Below are 19,214 nucleotides of genomic sequence, written 5' to 3' on the forward strand. Positions count from 1 at the left end.
CATCTTAACCCTTGTGTTGCCTTTGGGTCATGGTGACCCGGTGGCCAAAAACAAAATGTCTCTTAGGTATCCCTTCTGTTGTCTCTAGGTCAAGGTTACCCGGGGGCCGAAAACAAATGTGTCTTAGGTATCCCTTCTGTTGTCTCTAGGTCAAGGTGACCCGGGGGCCGAAAACAAATGTGTCTTAGATATCCCTTCTTCTGTCTCTAGGTCAAGGTGACCCGGGGGCCGAAAACAAATGTGTCTTAGCTATGCCATCTGTTGTCTCTAGGTCAAGGTGACCCGGTAGCCAAAAACAAATGTATCTTAGATATCCCTTCTGTTGTCTCTAGGTCAAGGTGACCCGGTAGCCAAAAACAAATGGGTCTTAGATATCCCTTCTGTTGTCTCTAGGTCAAGGTGACCCGGTAGCCAAAAACAAATGTGTCTTAGATATCCCTTCTGTTGTCTCTAGGTCAAGGTGACCCAGGGGCCGAAAACAAATGTGTCTTAGGTATCCCTTCTGTTGTCTCTAGGTCAAGGTGACCCGGGGGCCGAAAACAAATGTGTCTTAGATATCCCTTCTTCTGTCTCTAGGTCAAGGTGACCCGGGGGCCGAAAACAAATGTGTCTTAGCTATGCCTTCTGTTGTCTCTAGGTCAAGGTGACCCGGTAGCCAAAAACAAATGTATCTTAGATATCCCTTCTGTTGTCTCTAGGTCAAGGTGACCCGGTAGCCAAAAACAAATGGGTCTTAGATATCCCTTCTGTTGTCTCTAGGTCAAGGTGACCCGGTAGCCAAAAACAAATGTGTCTTAGATATCCCTTCTGTTGTCTCTAGGTCAAGGTGACCCAGGGGCCGAAAACAAATGTGTCTTAGGTATCCCTTCTGTTGTCTCTAGGTCAAGGTGACCCGGTGGCCGAAAACAAATGGGTTTTAGGTATCCCTTCTGTTGCCTCTAGGTTAAGGTGACCCAGGGGCCGAAAACAAATGGGTCTTAGATATCCCTTCTGTTGCCTCTAGGTTAAGGTGACCCAGGGGCCGAAAACAAATGGGTCTTAGATATCCCTTCTGTTGCCTCTAGGTTAAGGTGACCCAGGGGCCAAAAACAAATGTTTCTTAGGTATCCCTTCTGTTGTCTCTAGGTCAAGGTGATCCAGGGGACGAAAACAAATGTGTCTTAGGGATCCCTTCTGTTGTCTCTAGGTCAAGGTGATCCAGGGGACGAAAACAAATGTGTCTTAGGGATCCCTTGTGTTGTCTCTAGGTCAAGGTGACCCAGGGGCCAAAAACAAATGTTTCTTAGGTATCCCTTCTGTTGTCTCTAGGTCAAGGTGATCCAGGGGACGAAAACAAATGTGTCTTAGGGATCCCTTGTGTTGTCTCTAGGTCAAGGTGATCCAGGGGCCGAAAACAAATGTGTCTTAGGAATCCCTTGTATCGTCTCTGGGTCAAGGTGACCTGGTGGCTGAAAACAAATGTGTTTGTTTTATCCCTTGTGTTGTCTCTGGCTTAAGGTGAACGACCTCCATCACTGCATATGTATTTATGGAAACCAGGGAGGTCGTTCACCAGAGACAACACAAGGGTTAAGAACGCTGATCAAGGAGGAGGTATAGAAAAGTGTCACTTCATCTTGTTGTTGTTGTTTGTTCACCCCTGACTCTCTTAATCACGATCATAGTTGACACAGTGAACCTCCTCCAGCTCTCGATTAAGGACACAAACAGACACATCGACCATGATGAGTCGCTGGCCAATTAAAGGATAAGACAGAGAAATGAGCTCCGACAGGAGACAAGTGTTGCCTGGTAAGACGTGTACGTAAGCTGGTGGATGGTAGGAAAAGGTTGAAGCGTAAAGACAGACTAGGCTTATCAGTGGATTTTAGGGACAATAGTTAATGAATAAGTATGATGTTTATCTGGCTACTGTGGAACAATTACGAAGAGAAACCATTATTAATGAAACTATGGTACTGGTATGTTTTTCTTAGTCCACAGCAGTACCTACCAATTTACACGATTCTCTATGCTTATTTGATACCATCATAATAATATAAAACACAACTAAATCTCACAGGTTGAAGTATTACAAATCATTGCTTAGACCACCATGTACCACAGATTTAAAAGACTTAACACTAAACATATTTAATTACTTAAAAGATTTTTGGTTTCGTAGATCAATCCAGTACAAACATCCTGATTAATAACAAAAACTTTTTTCAGAAAAAGTCATTGGAAAATGACGTGTTTGTTGTGTGTTCAGTCAGTTTTTTACAACATGTTTCACTGAGATATTATCAACCACATAGGGTACATAACAAAAGACATTTGTAGTTCATATGATTGACATTTAAATTTGACATCCAACTGGGCACAACTTCTATAATTTACATTTGTAAATTATCTTTTCTTTTTACAGTTCACAAGATTATGTTTTTAATAGAAAACACCACTGTCAAATGTGTGCAGTGACATTTAAAGAACAACAATTTTGTTTCGTCTAAGGACGCACAAAAACATTCCACATATGTGACCAGATTGTGCACATAAGTCGCAGCATCTGGTAATTTTGTCAGGAGGGATGAGAGGGATGAGCTATTGACCCTGAGCTGCTCTCCGATTGCCAAATTCAAAGTTCAACCACTGACCCTTTTCCATGTGTGTGTGTAGCCGTCGCATCTGCTCAAGCATAAAAAGTTCTGGTTCTAGTCTAGACGGATCAGAATTTCGAGGACAACCTACGCAAAGACAACATGCTGACCTCGCCTTCACATCTCAAAGCTCCTTGATGCAAAGTCAGAATCTGAATTCAATTTCAATGTATTTGAAGTGCCAAAATAAAAGAGTTATCTCAAAGGTCGGAGCTACAAAATGTGGCGGATGAGAAAAAAACAGGTCTTAGAAAACTACAATGAGCGACACTGGCAAGAAAAAGGTTATTTTGAACAAGCAGAAACCTTGAGCAGAACCAGACTTAGTGTAGACAAATGGGGGAGAGAAGGCGGAGAAGGGTAAGTAAGAGAAAGTGAAAAAACGGTACAGTTACACAAACATCCCCCTCCTCTGCGACAGCTCTTCAGGAAAACAGTTGTGATCACATGTCACTTTGTTTCAGCAGCAGCTCGCACAGCAGTGGTCCGTGACATTTAAGGAAGGAGGCTCTTTGAGGGAGCACGAGCGCTGACCCGTGAGAAACAGCAGAAACGGCCTCCATGTTAACCTCAATTAACACTCATGCTGGAGCGGTGACCTCATGCCCAACACAAGGCTCCCTCTTTCTGTAAACTTTACAGAGTATTCAAGTGGGATTTTCCCCTGAAGGACACCTGAGGTGAAAGTGTGTGGTGGTGTGCACCTGAGCCGCTTGTGTGGAGCATATAGTCATGTTTTAAAAAACAACTGTATTGTACAAATGAGGCTGCAGACTTGAACGAGGTTTTGAATGTGGAACATTATTAATGCTTGTTTTTTTATCTGCATCTGTCTTTTAATTTCAAGTTGAAAATGTGATCTAGATCTTTGTTTGAAACTATTCAGAAGAGTTCTATTCATGTGATGGATCATCTAATATTCATTCCTATCTTGTTAATATTTAAACAAGGCTATATGAACTTGGCATGGATCTAAAGTAATGGATTGCATCTTATGAGAGCCAGAAATATATGAAAGCTCAAATGTTTTGAAAGGCTACACACATTTACTACAGAGTTACTATGAACATTTAGGATCAAATAATACTTTTAAAGCTCAGATCATTGCGGTGCTGGTGAGTTTCTGTCAATAATCCAAAGCAACATTGGTGCAGCAGAAGTTGTTGAGCCACCGCCACACTGAGTGTGTTAACTTGTTCCATAACACTTCTCCCACTGCACCACTGCACCCTCCCCTGCTCGGCTCCCTGGCATCGTCATTAATCAATTCCGGCCTTCTTACCGCGACGCCCCGACGCCATGTTGGTGGTAATAACCTTGGAGACCCGTCGGCTTCTCTGTGCCGCGTCAGCTCCACTTCAATGACAGCGAGTGCATCTTCCAGAGATATCAAAGCGACACAGTTGTGCGTCTGCATCTGGTTGACACAATTTCTAGTCGTTAAAATTGAAACATTTGTTTCTGAAGTTTTGTGTACAAGTGTTTGTATTAGCGTAGTAAAAGAAACTTGATATATAGTGTTGAAAGCACTGGTGTAAATAATGACTTAAATCACCAAAACACTTCAAGAGAATCAAAATAAGTTGGATATTATGTATCATATGTAATAAATTAATGATATTAAACTATTTTTAAGCTGTTTTAATGATTTTTAAGATTGATATGGAGGTAAGAAGTTGTTTTAATGTAGTAATTCATGTACTCTTATTGACACAATTGAACAGATGCAGATCAGATATTTGCCTACAATTTTAGTTTCCACCAGCAGGGAATTTGGTCGTCTCCAGGAGCAATAATTGAGATTTAGATTTTTTTTTTTGTGCGTAACAAAAGGACAGGACTTTTTACTTTTAAGGGGGTAAAATATTTTTTAGAGTACATAAATAGTGATCAAGAATGTATGTTTTTTGTTGTTGTATTCTACAACTATCTATGTTTTTGGCTCCCTAAGAAAGTCTGGTTTGAAAAATATTAACACTCTAGGGACAAAGTGTTTGATATTTTGCAAACCAGGCCTTTTTTGTTATTGTTTATTTAATTTAAAAAAAGTATAATTTATTCCCCTATTTATTCTGTGAATAATCTAGAGATATTTATTTGATCATTATTGATTTCCCTAATATTGCTTTAATTATTTCCTTTTTTCCGTATTTGTTTATGTGTGACTTTCTGTAAAAAGACATTTTTTACATTTAATTAAATTATTAGAAAATAAAACATCCGGTCTATATAAATTACTGTAAGTCAAGACATGATAAACAAATACTATAAGATTCATTAGAGTATCAAGGTCCACTTCAAGGTGGCCATGGTTTTCACACAACAAACACTAGGAAACAGATTTTACAAAAACAAAAATCACCTATTATGACACTAATTTATAGACAAAAGGGCCCTCAAAAAATCCCTTTATTTGACCCCCTTAATAAAGACAACAAACAAACAAATACAAGTGTAACTCTTATAGTAGTCAAGTATATATGTTGATATATTGGTATGTGTTGTGGTCTTTAAATCAGCAAACAAAATGTGCCGAGTGTGCAAAGCTAGATCAAAAAAAACGGCAGGATGAATGATAACAACATGTGCCAGTGCTGGTCAACTTCCAAAACTAATTCCATTGGTGTTCCATCATGGTCAACACGTGTGTGGGCAGAGGAGCTCGCTCCCACAGAGAGTATCAACACGTCCAGACGCTCAAATGCGCCGCCGCCCTGACAGTGATGAACACAGAAGAATCCGTCTCTCTCTCTCCTCCCGACACCTCTGGGATTCACCTCGTCCCCTCGTTCAATTATTCATGACCCGGAGCAGTGATACTGTGCCATCCGAGCGCGGTAATGTCCGGAATCAGAGGCATCGATCGGCCGCACAATGGCGAGCAGCTGTGCGGAAAATGAGCGAATGGAGGAGGCGACACTTGTGAGCTCTCAGTGATGAGCAGGTACATCTGTGAGAGATGTGGTGGAGGTGAGTGTGTGGAGGAGTCTTTGGTAAAACAGTTTATATAACCACAACAAACTTACTAGACCTACTGTCAAAATGTAGCTCTTGGAATTCCAGAATTTCTAGCTCTTATCCAAAGAGGGTTTTTTTTATGTAAAGATTAAAAAAAGACAGAGTTCAGGCAAAGCTGCTCATTTACACCCTCATTGTGTTGATTCTATGTATAAAATCTGATCTTTTTTAGCATTTGAAATATATATTTCGCAATGATCTCAATGTGACAGCAGGACACAGTAGCCTCACAAGACACACTTGCACAACACACTGCACACAAGAGCAAGAACATCTGGTTCTGCACCATCGAGAAAATTTGTTCAACTAATAATTCTGATCACCATCAATATCTATTAATAATTTATTTCTTCACCCATTATCAATATGAAATCTCTTCATTTGTCTTTCAAACAGATCTAAATGTATTATTTTTTAAAAGTTAAATGAGCTTTTTCCCAAAACCTTCTATGCAGGTTTAAAACAGCTGACTCAGATTTGCAGTCTGGAGTATTTGATTTTTTAGAAAGAATTACAGCCACCAGGGAGGAGGCAGCTCGCTTTTAATGTTATTCAAATGGATCGCAGTAGTCCAGAGGGACAACAGGAATTTAGCGGAATTAGAACAAACTGCTGTGTCAGGGGGACATATGGTACTCTTAACTATCTACTGAATATGTAGAGTCGCCCCCATTACGGCTCCAGAATAATTCATAGGTTGTTTAAGCGAAGTTTTCTTATAAGAGTCTCACTGCTTGCTGCCCACAAATGGAAACTATGTATGAGACTCAAACTTCTATCAGTGTTATAAGTTTAGTTATACGTTATTAGTAATTAGTTTCACAGTTCAAACTTTTCTTCAGTCCATTGAGTACTGCAGCAAAATGAGCAGGAGAAGTCGGTGAGTCATTTCGCATGGAATAACAAGCCTGCAACAGACTATTGAATTAATTGGAATTGGCTTCGGACCCTCGTGGTGCGACAGATCGTTCACACCTTTGCCAAGTTTTCCTGATGTAGCTCACTCTCGTCGCCAGCGAGCAACACAACAGAGGTACACAAAAAAAAACACACTGGCAAGATCAGAAGTTCATAAGAATATCAGTCGGATGCTAAATGAGTGGGACATCCAAGCAACACTAATGGGAAGGGCTGAAAGATTTGGCAGAAAAAACCTCCATCTTGTTTTGAAGCCTCAACATGAGAAACTGTTATGAAAAAAAACTGAAATAAGTTTGTATTTTAAGTTTGTTTGTAACGGAAGCTCCAGGTCTGTCACCTCATGGATAGAAAGTTAAAACATAATGAACATGAAAAAGACAAGTGTCAATGTCTTGGAAAGTAGAAGAGAGTAGAGCAGAAATCATTATGCATACAATTGTTTTGAATTGAAAAATCAATTTTTAATCACATTGTTGCTCAAGAAAAAGGTATTGAATTAAATTGTGAGATTGTAATAAAATTCACGGCCAACATTTAAAGATATTGGTCAAGATATGTGGAATGGGGGAGCTGTCGATTGGCTGGTTTACGCTCAGTGCTTCTAGGCATGTGATGATGTCAGTGTGATGATGTACAAGGAAGTGTATGCAGAGTCAAGAGCAGGGAGGTGGGCGAGCGACGGACCAGCATCTCATCCAGGAGAAGGAAATCAGAATTTCTTGGCAGTTTGAACACAGTTGAGTAATACCAGGTTTAAAAATGAGGGCGTCGACCACATAGTTTCAGCGCAAGTAAGCATTTTTTGCATCTGCTGGGTGTATTCATCTGACACAAGAATCAATGTTTAACCTCTGATAAACCTGCTCACGTCCTGATAACACGAACACCTGATTGTTACAGTGATGCTGCAGATGATCAGCCAACAAAACAACATGTCAATCCATGAGAGACAGCTGAGCGGCAGGAGATGATGGGGGGGGCGGCAGCGGTGGAGAAACAAGCGATGAGCACCGGCGCCGTCAAACAAGAAGCCGCTTGATTCCGCGAGGAGGAGGAGGAGGAGGAGGAGGAGGAGGAGGAGGAGGAGGAGGAGGAGTTATGTTCGTGATGTGGAGTCAGCAGGATGGACGCACCACTGGCACAGATTGGACAAGGAGCCACATAAGGACTGTATCATCAACAGATCCTCCATTGAAGCGGGAAAAAGACAATCTAACACGTTCAAGAGCACCTCTTGAAAACATTTTCAGGTGAAGCGTGGGGGTGACCTGCTGGGAGGGAAGCGTCGGGAGAGTAATTACCCGACTCAAATCCCTTTTTAGCACATTTCCCTCAAGCCTCTTCAGCGGGATGACTTCCAGGAAATCACATTTCTTTGCAGATTACGATTGTGTAACGCTCTTGTTTGCCTGGAATTCTATAGAAATACCAGTGTGGCACCATAGTGAGCCTCATTGTAACATGAGCCCGAGCACACACACACACGCACACATACACACACACACACATCCCAGGCCTTTGGGAGAACTTTGGGAAACATGACAGCACAACATCCTACGGTGAAGAGAAGTGCAGTGTTCAGAAGGACCAGCAGTTAACCACCCTTGACAGAGTCACCGGGGCATGACCAGGGCAAGGGCATGCCAGCCCAGCCAGTGACATATTGTCAAATCATAAATCTCTGCCAAATCCGACCCACAAACAAAAGAGGTCAAATAAAATCTCTTTAGACATCCTGAGGGAGGACACAGAAAACTGAACGGACAGATTTGGATTATAGAAGTTCATCAAGCTCCTGCGATGATTTTAAAAAAAACGGCCATTGTAAAAGAATACATTTTTGATTCATCTGGTTAAACTTTGACCTTAAACTGATTGAACAGCTTTTCTCACAGTGGATTAAACCTTGAGAGATTAATATTATTGTGTCAAACCAAGCATTGGTCGTCACAAAAAGTTTGACCTGTTAAATTCTATGTGCATGCAACTCATAACCACCTCCTCCTCGACTCCCCAGATTATTATTCTGACCTGACAGACGCAGAGATAGAAGTAATACAATGGATTCTTTTTAGGCTCAGGTGTTTGATTTACACACATTTGCTACAGTAATTTCTGATGAAAATTGAGCATAAAAGACAAGTTTTAAACTGAATATGTATACATGTACGTATATATATACATATATATATATATAAAATGGGTTTTATTCTGAGTGAGTGTTGGAATATTTTTCCTTTATTTTGCTTCCAATTATTGAAAGGGAAACTGATCGTTTGTGAGACACAAGTCTTATTATGGAATCATTTGGAAGTGCTAGACGAAATGCTATAATTAATACATCATATTTTCCCCCCCAAAACATTTTTAACACTTTGAACGTCGTGTTATCAAGTGAGGCGAGGGTGGTATAACCACCTTTCTCCATGACTGTAGATAACCATCCAAAGGAGTATCACTGTGTAAACCCCACAAACAGATCGAGAGATTAAACATCGTCGGTGAAGCCGTGGTTACCATCACAACCATGAAAGGAATAACTAGTCTGTAATCAACATGCACTCAAAGGCAGATGATTATCAGTTCAAATTGTCAACTTCCACACTTAACATCACCATCACCATCAACAGCAAGAATATCGTTCTCCATCCAAATCTGTATGCTTTAGAGGGAGAAAAACATTCTTATAATCACTGCATTTGGAAAAAAGCCATTGTGTACAGATGCATGTGTGTGTTTCTGCTGTGTAAGCACAAGCTGACTCCTGCAGCTGCAATTTGATAGAGAGCCTTTCCTTTTCTTTGCAGCCAGACTTCCTGTTCCCCACTGGATCGGGAGGCTAGAAGGGAAGCAACACTTCCACACACTCCTGACAAAAACTCTGGATAAGATATTTTACTCAGCGCCAAACAAACATGAACACAATCTGCCTTCCTCTCCCGTCTGCCTTTTATCAGATTAGGAACAGGTGAAACAAAGAAAATACATTATTGTTCTTTTCCTCTTCGGCTGCAACTGGATTTCACCTACCGGACTGTTGGATGATTCAAAGTGTGCTGATGTCCATAACAGCGAGACACACGGTGCTGGTCTGCTGGTCACATCCTTTTTGCTGGTGCTGCCTTGCAGGCGAGCTTCCGTGAGGTCAGTGGAGCGGATCCCAGGTTTAGAAGATGATCCAGTCAGAGCTTCGGAAGATCAGCAAACTGAAGGAAAGAAGAACATAAGACGGTGCTTGAATTTTAATAAACTAAATAAGAATTGTATTGCATGGAAGAAGTTCAAAACCATCTCTCAGTACTTCTTATGAAAACACGGTCTATGACCCATTGTAAAACCGTTTTTGAGAGTCATGTGACCACAGACCAACAACTTGTCGGGCGGGTCTTCTTAGAAGAAGTTTTGTTGAAAAGATCAAAGGTTAAAAAAAAAAAGCGAGTTATTAATGTTCAAAATTAAACCATCACTGGAGAAAATATAAAAAATATTAGATACTGCTGCTTTAATAGTGCCGTATGTTTGAAGTTAATGACGACCAACACAAACGAGGGCAAAATGACAAATGATTGTTAGCTTCCCTAATAAATGTTTATATTAACAATTCCCCAAGTGTCAAGCTCGCCAACCAGCTAGCATCCCTATGTATCAATACAACAAGAGCACATCAAACCTTCCTCACTTACTAACGCCCACTCAAGATCCACCAGACACAAATAATAAAAGTAATTTATATATTAAATAAAATACTTCAAGAGCACCCTCTGATTAACAGCATTCCAAACCCTGCAGTAACGAAAGCAATTCAAATTTGAGGCCCATTTCAATCCCGCTCTGCTTTCATCACTGCACACTGACTTTCCTCATTTCAAAGAGATTTTCCCTCTGATTTACAGATATTCTGGTGTTAAGAAGATGCACGTCACCCCAGATTTGTAGCCCAGTTCCACTAAAAAAAAGCCTCCCTTTCTCTTTGTGCACATATTTATGCGGCTATATATGTCACCGAGGGCTTTTTTTCTGGAATTCCGAGCTGTTTGTTTTGGCACAAAAGCCCCGGCACAGATTCCAGGTTACTGCCATCTAATCTATAATCCCTGCCATTTCCCCCGGGAGGCCTAGGAAGGAGAGAAAGCAAGGCAGGGTCAGGCGTGAGAAAAAGGAGGACATTCATTTATTTACCTGAAAACGCTGAACAGCAAAATAAAAAATCATGGTTGTGAATAAAACTATGGTTCTAGGTTCAAGCAGAAACCATACAAACCACTTATAAAGAAGGTTTCTTGTACAATTTGACATTTGTAAGGCACGTGTTTTTCACCTGTCAGTAGCATGGAGCATGCTGAGTCGTTGCTATGGCGACGCTTTCGTCTAGCCTTGCACATTGGCTGTGTGGAGGAGGGTTCTTTTCCTCCGATTCTCCCTATCCAAGCCTTGATGATGTTGAATAAACTGGCAACGCTGCTGCACACGGCTGCTACATGAAAGATGAAAATCTATCAAAATTCCCCAAAATTTGTGGCTGTGCATCAGGAACCCGGTTGCATTTTCCTCCGCCATTCCTGCTCATCCCAAAGTTCATGAATAAATAACGTGAGGTGTGACGGCGGGAAATATAATCGAGCCATCTATTGAATAATGCAGAGATTTTCCTGTAATGCGATCGGAAGCCGCTCATGATTGACGACATCCCAGCATAACACAGCAACATCCAAAGTCTGTCAATACGTTTTTAAAACCATCTACGGTCAGGCTGTCAACAGAGTCAACACATATTTAAGCAGAACAACCTGCTGAGAAGATTCTTCTGTACAAGTGAAATATAGCAAATTTAAGTCTTATATCTTGGCCTTTTAGAGTTTTTAAATTGGTAGGTATTTTTATTTGTGTAAGTATTGGTCAAGTGCTTTGTGACCCTGGTCTACTTTACAAACAAATATTACTTACCCACTTACTTAGTTTCATGATTCTAGTTGGTAACATTAGGGCTGAAGAAACACACTAATCTCACGATACAATATATTCAGCTCACAATATGATCGATAAAATTTGTTCTGCTCACGATGATATACAATATATTTAGCTCACGATACAATTCAATATGATATATTCAGCTCCAGATCTCATCCTGATACTACAGGGAGTGCAGAATTATTAGGCAAATGAGTATTTTGACCATATCATGCTCTTTATGCATGTTGTCTTACTCCAAGTTGTATAGGCTCGAAAGCCTACTCCCAATTACGCATATCAGGTGATGTGCATCTCTGTAATGAGAAGGGGTGTGGTCTAATGACATCAACACCCTATATCAGGTGTGCATAATTATTAGGCAACTTCCTTTCCTTTGGCAAAATGGGTCAGAAGAGGGACTTGACAGGCTCCCAAAAGTCAAAAATAGTGAGATATCTTGCAGAGGGATGCAGCACTCTTAAAATTGCCAAGCTTCTGAAGCGTGACCATCGAACAATCAAGCGTTTCATTCAAAATAGTCAACAGGGTCGCAAAAAGCGTGTGGAAAAACCAAGGCGCAAAATAACTGCCCATGAACTGAGAAAAGTCAAGCATGCAGCTGCCAAGATGCCACTTGCCACCAGTTTTGCCATATTTCAGAGCTGCAACATCACTGGAGTGCCAAAAAGCACAAGGTGTGCAATACTCAGAGACATGGCCAAGGTAAGAAAGGCTGAAAAACGACCACCACTGAACAAGACACACAAGCTGAAACGTCTACTTGTAGACTGGGCCAAGAAATATCTCAAGACTGATTTTTCTAAGGTTTTATGGACTGATGAAATGAGAGTGAGTCTTGATGGGCCAGATGGATGGGCCCGTGGCTGGATCGGTAAAGGGCAGAGAGCTCCAGTCCGACTCAGACGCCAGCAAGGTGGAGGTGGGGTACTGGTATGGGCTGGTATCATCAAAGATGAGCTTGTGGGGCCTTTTCGGGTTGAGGATGGAGTCAAGCTCAACTCCCAGTCCTACTGCCAGTTTCTGGAAGACACCTTCTTCAAGCAGTGGTACAGGAAGAAGTCGGCATCCTTCAAGAAAAACATGATTTGCATGCAGGACAATGCTCCATCATTGCTGGCAAGAAAGGGTCTAAAAGAAGAAAAACTAATGACATGGCCTCCTTGTTCACCTGATCTGAACCCCATAGAGAACCTGTGGTCCCTCATCAAATGTCAGATTTACAAGGAGGGAAAACAGTACACCTCTCTGAACCGTGTCTGGGAGGCTGTGGTTGCTGCTGCACGCAATGTTGATCGTGAACAGATCAAAACACTGACAGAATCCATGGATGGCAGGCTTTTGAGTGTCCTTGCAAAGAAAGGTGGCTATATTGGTCACTGATTTGTTTTTGTTTTGTTTTTGAATGTCAGAAATGTATATTTGTGATTGTTGAACTGTTATATTGGTTTCCCTGGTGAAAATAAATAATTATAATTGGTATATATTTGTTTTTTGTTAAGTTGCCTAATAATTATGCACAGTAAAAGTCACCTGCACACACAGATATCTTCCTAAAATAGCTAAAACTAAAAAAGCCCTGCTCCAACTTCCAAAAATATTCACCTTTGATATTAATGAGTGTTTTGGGTTAATTAAGAGCATGATTGTTGTTCAATAATAAAATTAATCCTCAAAAATACAACTTGCCTAATATTTCCGCACTCCCTGTATATATTCAGCTCACAATAGGATGCAATACAATATATTCAGCTCACGATAGGATTCAATAAGATACATTCAGCTCCCGATACGATTTAATACGATACATTCAGCTCATGATACAATTCAATACAATATATTCTGCTCACAATAGGATGCAATACAATATATTCAGCTCACGATACGATTCGATGCAATATATTCAGTTCATGATATGATATATCACGTGCACCATATGATTCGATGCTATATGTTTAGCTCACAATACAATACGATTTTAGGGAACACTGGAACAATCACAAAATGTCACTTAAATACACTTTGTTGGTTGGATTAAATAGAAATGAAAGCCAAAATATGCCTACAAATCTAAATAGGCTTTAAAAGCAGCTGGAGAAGACTGTATTCTCTCATCCTCAGGCATCACCTTGAAGCACGACTTATTTTTTAGCTTTGAAGGAAGTATTGCTAGTGGAAGCAGTCATTAGGGAGGTTATTTTGGAAATTTAATGTAGACACTAACATACAGAAACTTACAAATGTGGAGAATCTGCATGTAAATTGTATATATATAAAAAATAATTCATGGTCTGGAAAAGCGCTATACAAATAAAAATGACTTACTTATTTACTTACTTTATTGAATATAAATAAATGGGGAAAAAAATCCATAAACAAATAAAATGTCACTTTAAAAGGAAAAAAATGTATATAAATATTTAAAAAATATAATAAGTCAAACTCTGTATGAAAAGTTTTTTACCTAATTTAATCATTCAATTTCATGAGCTGTTGGAGCAGATATTTGTACATTTACCTTCTACTCTGAAGCAGTGAGAAGTCCTCTAATGACACCACACATAACAGTTTGAGTCAAAAGAGTATCTGGATTAAATGTGTCATGAGAGCAAAAATATTTTCAATTAGTCACTGGACCATGAAGCACGCCAGTCTTAACTATGGAAGGTTTTAGTATTTAGCAAACTTCTCCATTTATATTTCAGCCACTTAAAATCCTCTTAGGATTCAAATCCGATGACGTGTTTGGAATGTTTTTCAGACAAATAAACAGTGGGATAAATTGTTTGGTGATTTAAGGAAAGTACATTAAGAGCTTGAAAACCGCCGCAAGTTCCACATTCTCACAGCTGAGCTACCAACAGGTTCAAGTGCAGACTCGTGGATGAGACGAGTCTAAACTCTCATAACTTCATCCAATAACGTGGCTCAGCTCGACAAGAAAAGGGATTTAGAGCTAAAAAAAAAAAAATCAATATCATCTTAATAAAACACGCAATTCTGTCACAAAGCAGCTCATACAGTGAGGGTTGGCACGGGCACACGCACGTGCACGCCCCGAGGTTGCGGTCAATCAGATTAGAGCATCACACCAAGATCTGAAAGTGCTCCAACACAAATCCATTTATAGAGATAAGCTTCGAGGGCAACGTTTGGCTCACACACAAACACACAAGTATACACATCAAACGCCTCCTTTGGCCCATAGAACACCATGTCAACAGCTGTCCTCGCTGACCTGCCGCTGTGCGCCACTTGCAACAGACCCGAGAGAGGCTTGAGCGTCTGTCCATAAAAATATCTTCACTATATTTCGAAGACGTCACTTTTATATAGGTGTAAAACTTAATTGAACAATGCTATTGGCTTGTGGGTTTCAAAGTCGCTGGGGGGGCATCGGAAAATTGGAGGGAAGGGAAGAACGGAATTCAATATAATATGATACAATGTAAAATGAAATATAATTTAATCAATTGCCCTAACATACAAAACGCAAACTGCCTTGATCTTTGGATTTCTTAAGTTTCGATTGTACCTAAACACACCACATGTGATGAAAGTAGTGAACAGGAAATGGACCAGTGTGTGACAGGAAAAACACCAGAGCCAGAGACCAACACTTCTGTGGATGATTCTGCTGCTAAATATGAGGAAGCAAGTATGGTTTTAAAGCGACACAAATAAAATGCCAGAAATTCTAAACAAATAATAAATATTGAATAAATAAAATAGAAAGACGATACACTTTAATAGTTGGTGTTTGTGTACATATTTTGAAGAATGTGCAGTATTTTGAAATGGTGTTTTGGGAGAAATAATAACATTATCACAATTTTTTAATTTTGCACTTCATTCTATAAAGTTGTAAGAAATATATACATCTTCAGTTGAATCAGGTACATTTCAAATGTCACATTTTAAACTTTTTTAACAAGTAAATCCGCTTAATTCTGGTAATACACAAAGAAAATGTCAGTAGGTTTTGTTTCGTCTTCATGGTTCACACCAGCCAAGGTGTGCTTTTAAAGTTTGAGGGGAAAACTAAGGCTGTACAGGAATCCTGGTACCACGAAAACCCGTGCCCACTGCAGGAAAGCATCAACAATGGGCATCGACTAGAGCGCGTTGTGTCAGTTTACCATTCCAAAGGTTTGACTGGAAGGACTGTACGATGTCACACCCTCCTGCCAGGACTAGTATTTCATTTCAGCAGTTTTAATCATCGTTTGGATAAGAAGAGAGAGGCCAGAATGTACTCCGTACACAGGCTTCATTTTTTCATGATCCCTTTCCTGTGTTGCCCCCCCAAAATACAAGTCAAACTGGAGACAAACACACAAAACACAATTTAAACTTCAGTGAATTTTTCCCTCCACTTTAACCATATCCTGATCCTCCATACGCTCACTACAAATCACCATACCATCCGCAAACATCATAGTCTGTCTCCATCAGGGACAATGCTTTCTGTTGGTCCAATCCGACAGCTCACCTCAACATTGTCCTCACACAAGTCCTCAGCAATCCTCACATACCTCTTTGACGCTCCATACATCCTGATACAGTATCACACTTCCTCTCTAGGAACTCAGCCATAGGCTTCCTTTTGATCTACCTTTTTTTTTTTTCCAATCTCAACATCCATAAAAAAAAAGATATATTGTTAATCCAGCCCTCATTGTCTGACACCGAGTTCATCGTGGAACTGCAGCAATAACTCAGCCTTCACATCTCCCCCTCTCTGACACACATCCCCCCTCATTGCTAGTGTCTCCACTGACTCCCCTCACATCACTCCCTAAGCCCCCCCCCCCACCGCCAGTCTCCCGGGAGCCGCTCAGAGTTGGGATTAAGTAAGTCCCCGGTGGAGGATTCCCATCCACACTTGAACTGAGACGTGAACCCCGCTGAGTAAATATTCTTGCCTGTAATATAACCCAGAGTTCTGAAGGAAGAATTTCCAAATAAAAAACGTGAATCAAGCAGACGGTTATCGACAGGTCGTGGCAATGAACGCCCACACGAAGAGAAAAGATGGTGGAATCGAGAGACTATCTGTCCGGCGCTGCCTGCAGCCGTCGGCTGCATGTCTGGGAAAGAGAGAGGTCTTGCTCAATGACGCAAACCATTAACGCCTCCAGTGCTTCCATTAGAATAGCCCAGATGAAGAGCTCAAAACGGCATCTATATACGTATATATATATATAAATATACATCGATACATATGTTGGACATAATGAAGAGAAGCAGGAAATGATTCTCTCTTCATCTTCAAGGAGAAAACATCGATACACTTAAATATCCCCGACATCTTTTCACGATACTCTATTGATAATTTAATTTAATTTATATTAAGTAAACAATGATAACATATACAAAATAAAAATAAAAAAATTATATTTTATTTCTGTCTTTTTAACAATAAAGTACTGTAATTATGTATAAAATAAAATTGAAATCTACAGTTTACATTTAATTTTCACAACGTGTGTTGTAATAACATCCTCCACAGCCAAAGAAGAATTAATTCCTGCGAGATCCTGGCAATAACTGAGGACAAGAGGATACAGTCCACTCCAGCAGCTTTCCAAGCGTATGTTTGGACATATTTTGTTTTCTATGTCGAAACATAAATTCTGCAGTCTCTAAATTTTGCAACACCAGAGTCGCCAGTAGCGAAATATATCACAATATATTGTATCGTTGCCCATGTATCGTGATACGCATCGTATCTCCTACTGTTAACTGACATGTTGACTGCATTTAATACAAAACAGACTCCCACAGTGGGCTTGAGCTGGATTCATGGATAAACAAAAGCAAGACTGACTAAGAGGGGAAGTGTCTACACATCTTTGTCTCGTGTCCAGAAGCAGGAAGCTGGTTAGATCATTTCCTGTGTTTGGACTCGAACCTCCAGTCAAACACCGGGGATTGTAAAATTAGCCGTTTCTGTGAGAACTGCTGAAAATACACAATGAAATTAACTCAACACCATGAAAGCACGAGTGCTTTAATAAGTGAAAAGAGACATATCAAAGAAATGGTTAAACCACCAGTGATTTCCAGCCACTTCCTGTCATGTGGGACTTCTCTCAATATCCACAGATCTCATGTTTGTCCGTGGATCAGTTTTGGTGCAAAAAGAACCAGATTAAAGTAGGAGGTGATACACACAAGCTGTATAGGCAGCAGTGGGTGTGAACTTAAGTTTTACATCAATAGATAAGAGATTTTACTAACAAAAACAGTGATTTTAGACATTTAATGTTTTCTTTTTTCCCTTAGTCACATGGTACACACAACAGTTATTACTTGATTGATACTCACTGTTTGGTAAACAAAGCTGTACCGATGTCTTTTATATGAACGTACAACACAATCCTGAGTATTTCTTTCGATCCTAGACGCTGTTACTTAAGGTATTTGATTGAAATGTGTATTTTCTGTCAAGGATCCAGCATGATATTGAACATACAGGTACTTACATTAAGAAATGAAAATTGAAAGAGAAGAGAAAACAGACCGTTAGAGTGTATTACAAATAAAATAACATTATAATTCTAAATAAGAAAAGCATAACATTTAAATATCTCAGTTTTAAGATAACCTTCCAATATAACAGTTTTCGATAAAAGCATGATTTTGCTTGGAATTTCATGATTCACTCGGTCATACATTGTCCATTGAAGAATCGTTATTTCACTGTATATATTTTTTTGTCGTCCAGCACTACACACAGGTGGATTTAAGATTTATTTTATTCTAAAGTGTACTATGTTTTATGACACAAAGTTTTTCAGTTTCATTAGTTCTAAATGCAACAGAGCACGTGAGCAGCAGCAGTTAGAAGCCATACAAATGAAAGACCCAAAACCTTCCTTGATCCAGAAAAAAATCAAAAAACTATCATCAAAATTTTCTGAAATCTGCGCTGGAAAAAAATCAGGAGTTTCCAAGATACTTTTATAACCTCATTGACAGATAATGAAGAGCTGGACAAGTGATCCCCAAAAAAAGAACTTGACACACAAGACAAGGGGAGTGAACTTAAAACATTTAACGCTGAGGGAAGAGTGATAATGAACGAACACGATGCGACAACGGAGCTGTGAGAAGTCATCATGGTCACATAGAAACTGAGGCGGGGTGACCATGAGTCACTAAGAGTAATGGTCGGCGACAGGGAGTTTCAAGAAACGTGGTCATGAGTGACGTGGTTTATAAGAAGGGATTGAGGGGAGACACAGAACGGCTGATGAGAACAGAAGTGAGAAAGATGTTCCGAAAACATTCTAGATTAACTTAACACTGTTATACATTGTTGTGTATGAGGTTGTGTTTCTTAGTAACCTGTGATGGACTGACCTGGTCAGTATTTGGACAATCCACCGTTTCTCAACTGTGAACAAAATCTACTAAATTATTATGAATACTTTTATTTGGTTTTTATCTCTGGTTTCACTTCCAGCAGAAGTGTGCATGCAGACTTTCACCACAAGGTCACGAGCTTGTACGAACACGAAGAACAGCGCAACAGTGTGTCCGTCTGTCTGCACAATCTTGTCTCGGAGCTGAGAATTTTCACACATTGTCGCGACGCCCCTGAGTGTCGGCATCTCGTGCAAGCTTCCATCGAGGGCTGGGTCCTGTCAAGTCGCTGACCTT

General features: G+C 40.1%; 1 protein-coding gene and 1 long non-coding RNA gene across 3 annotated transcripts in view; one reads left to right on the forward strand and one right to left on the reverse strand.

The window, feature by feature from the left end:
- ptprea (protein tyrosine phosphatase receptor type Ea) overlaps positions 1 to 19,214 on the reverse strand; it is a 52,097-nt gene that overhangs the window by 17,751 nt on the left and 15,132 nt on the right. For both annotated transcript variants that reach the window (XM_087784228.1, XM_087784227.1), the window contains exon 2: positions 9,609 to 9,784. The gene's annotated coding sequence lies outside the window, so the exon portion shown is untranslated. The remainder of the gene's footprint in view (positions 1 to 9,608; positions 9,785 to 19,214) is intronic.
- LOC148086070 (uncharacterized) lies at positions 11,764 to 13,015 on the forward strand. Its single transcript, XR_015710450.1, has 3 exons — positions 11,764 to 12,303; positions 12,434 to 12,468; positions 12,567 to 13,015. It is a non-coding gene; the product is annotated as an uncharacterized LOC148086070 (long non-coding RNA).

The sequence above is a fragment of the Callionymus lyra genome, chromosome 2, assembly GCF_982586985.1.
Source record: "Callionymus lyra chromosome 2, fCalLyr1.hap1.1, whole genome shotgun sequence".
NCBI classification, from domain to species: Eukaryota; Metazoa; Chordata; class Actinopteri; order Syngnathiformes; family Callionymidae; genus Callionymus; species Callionymus lyra.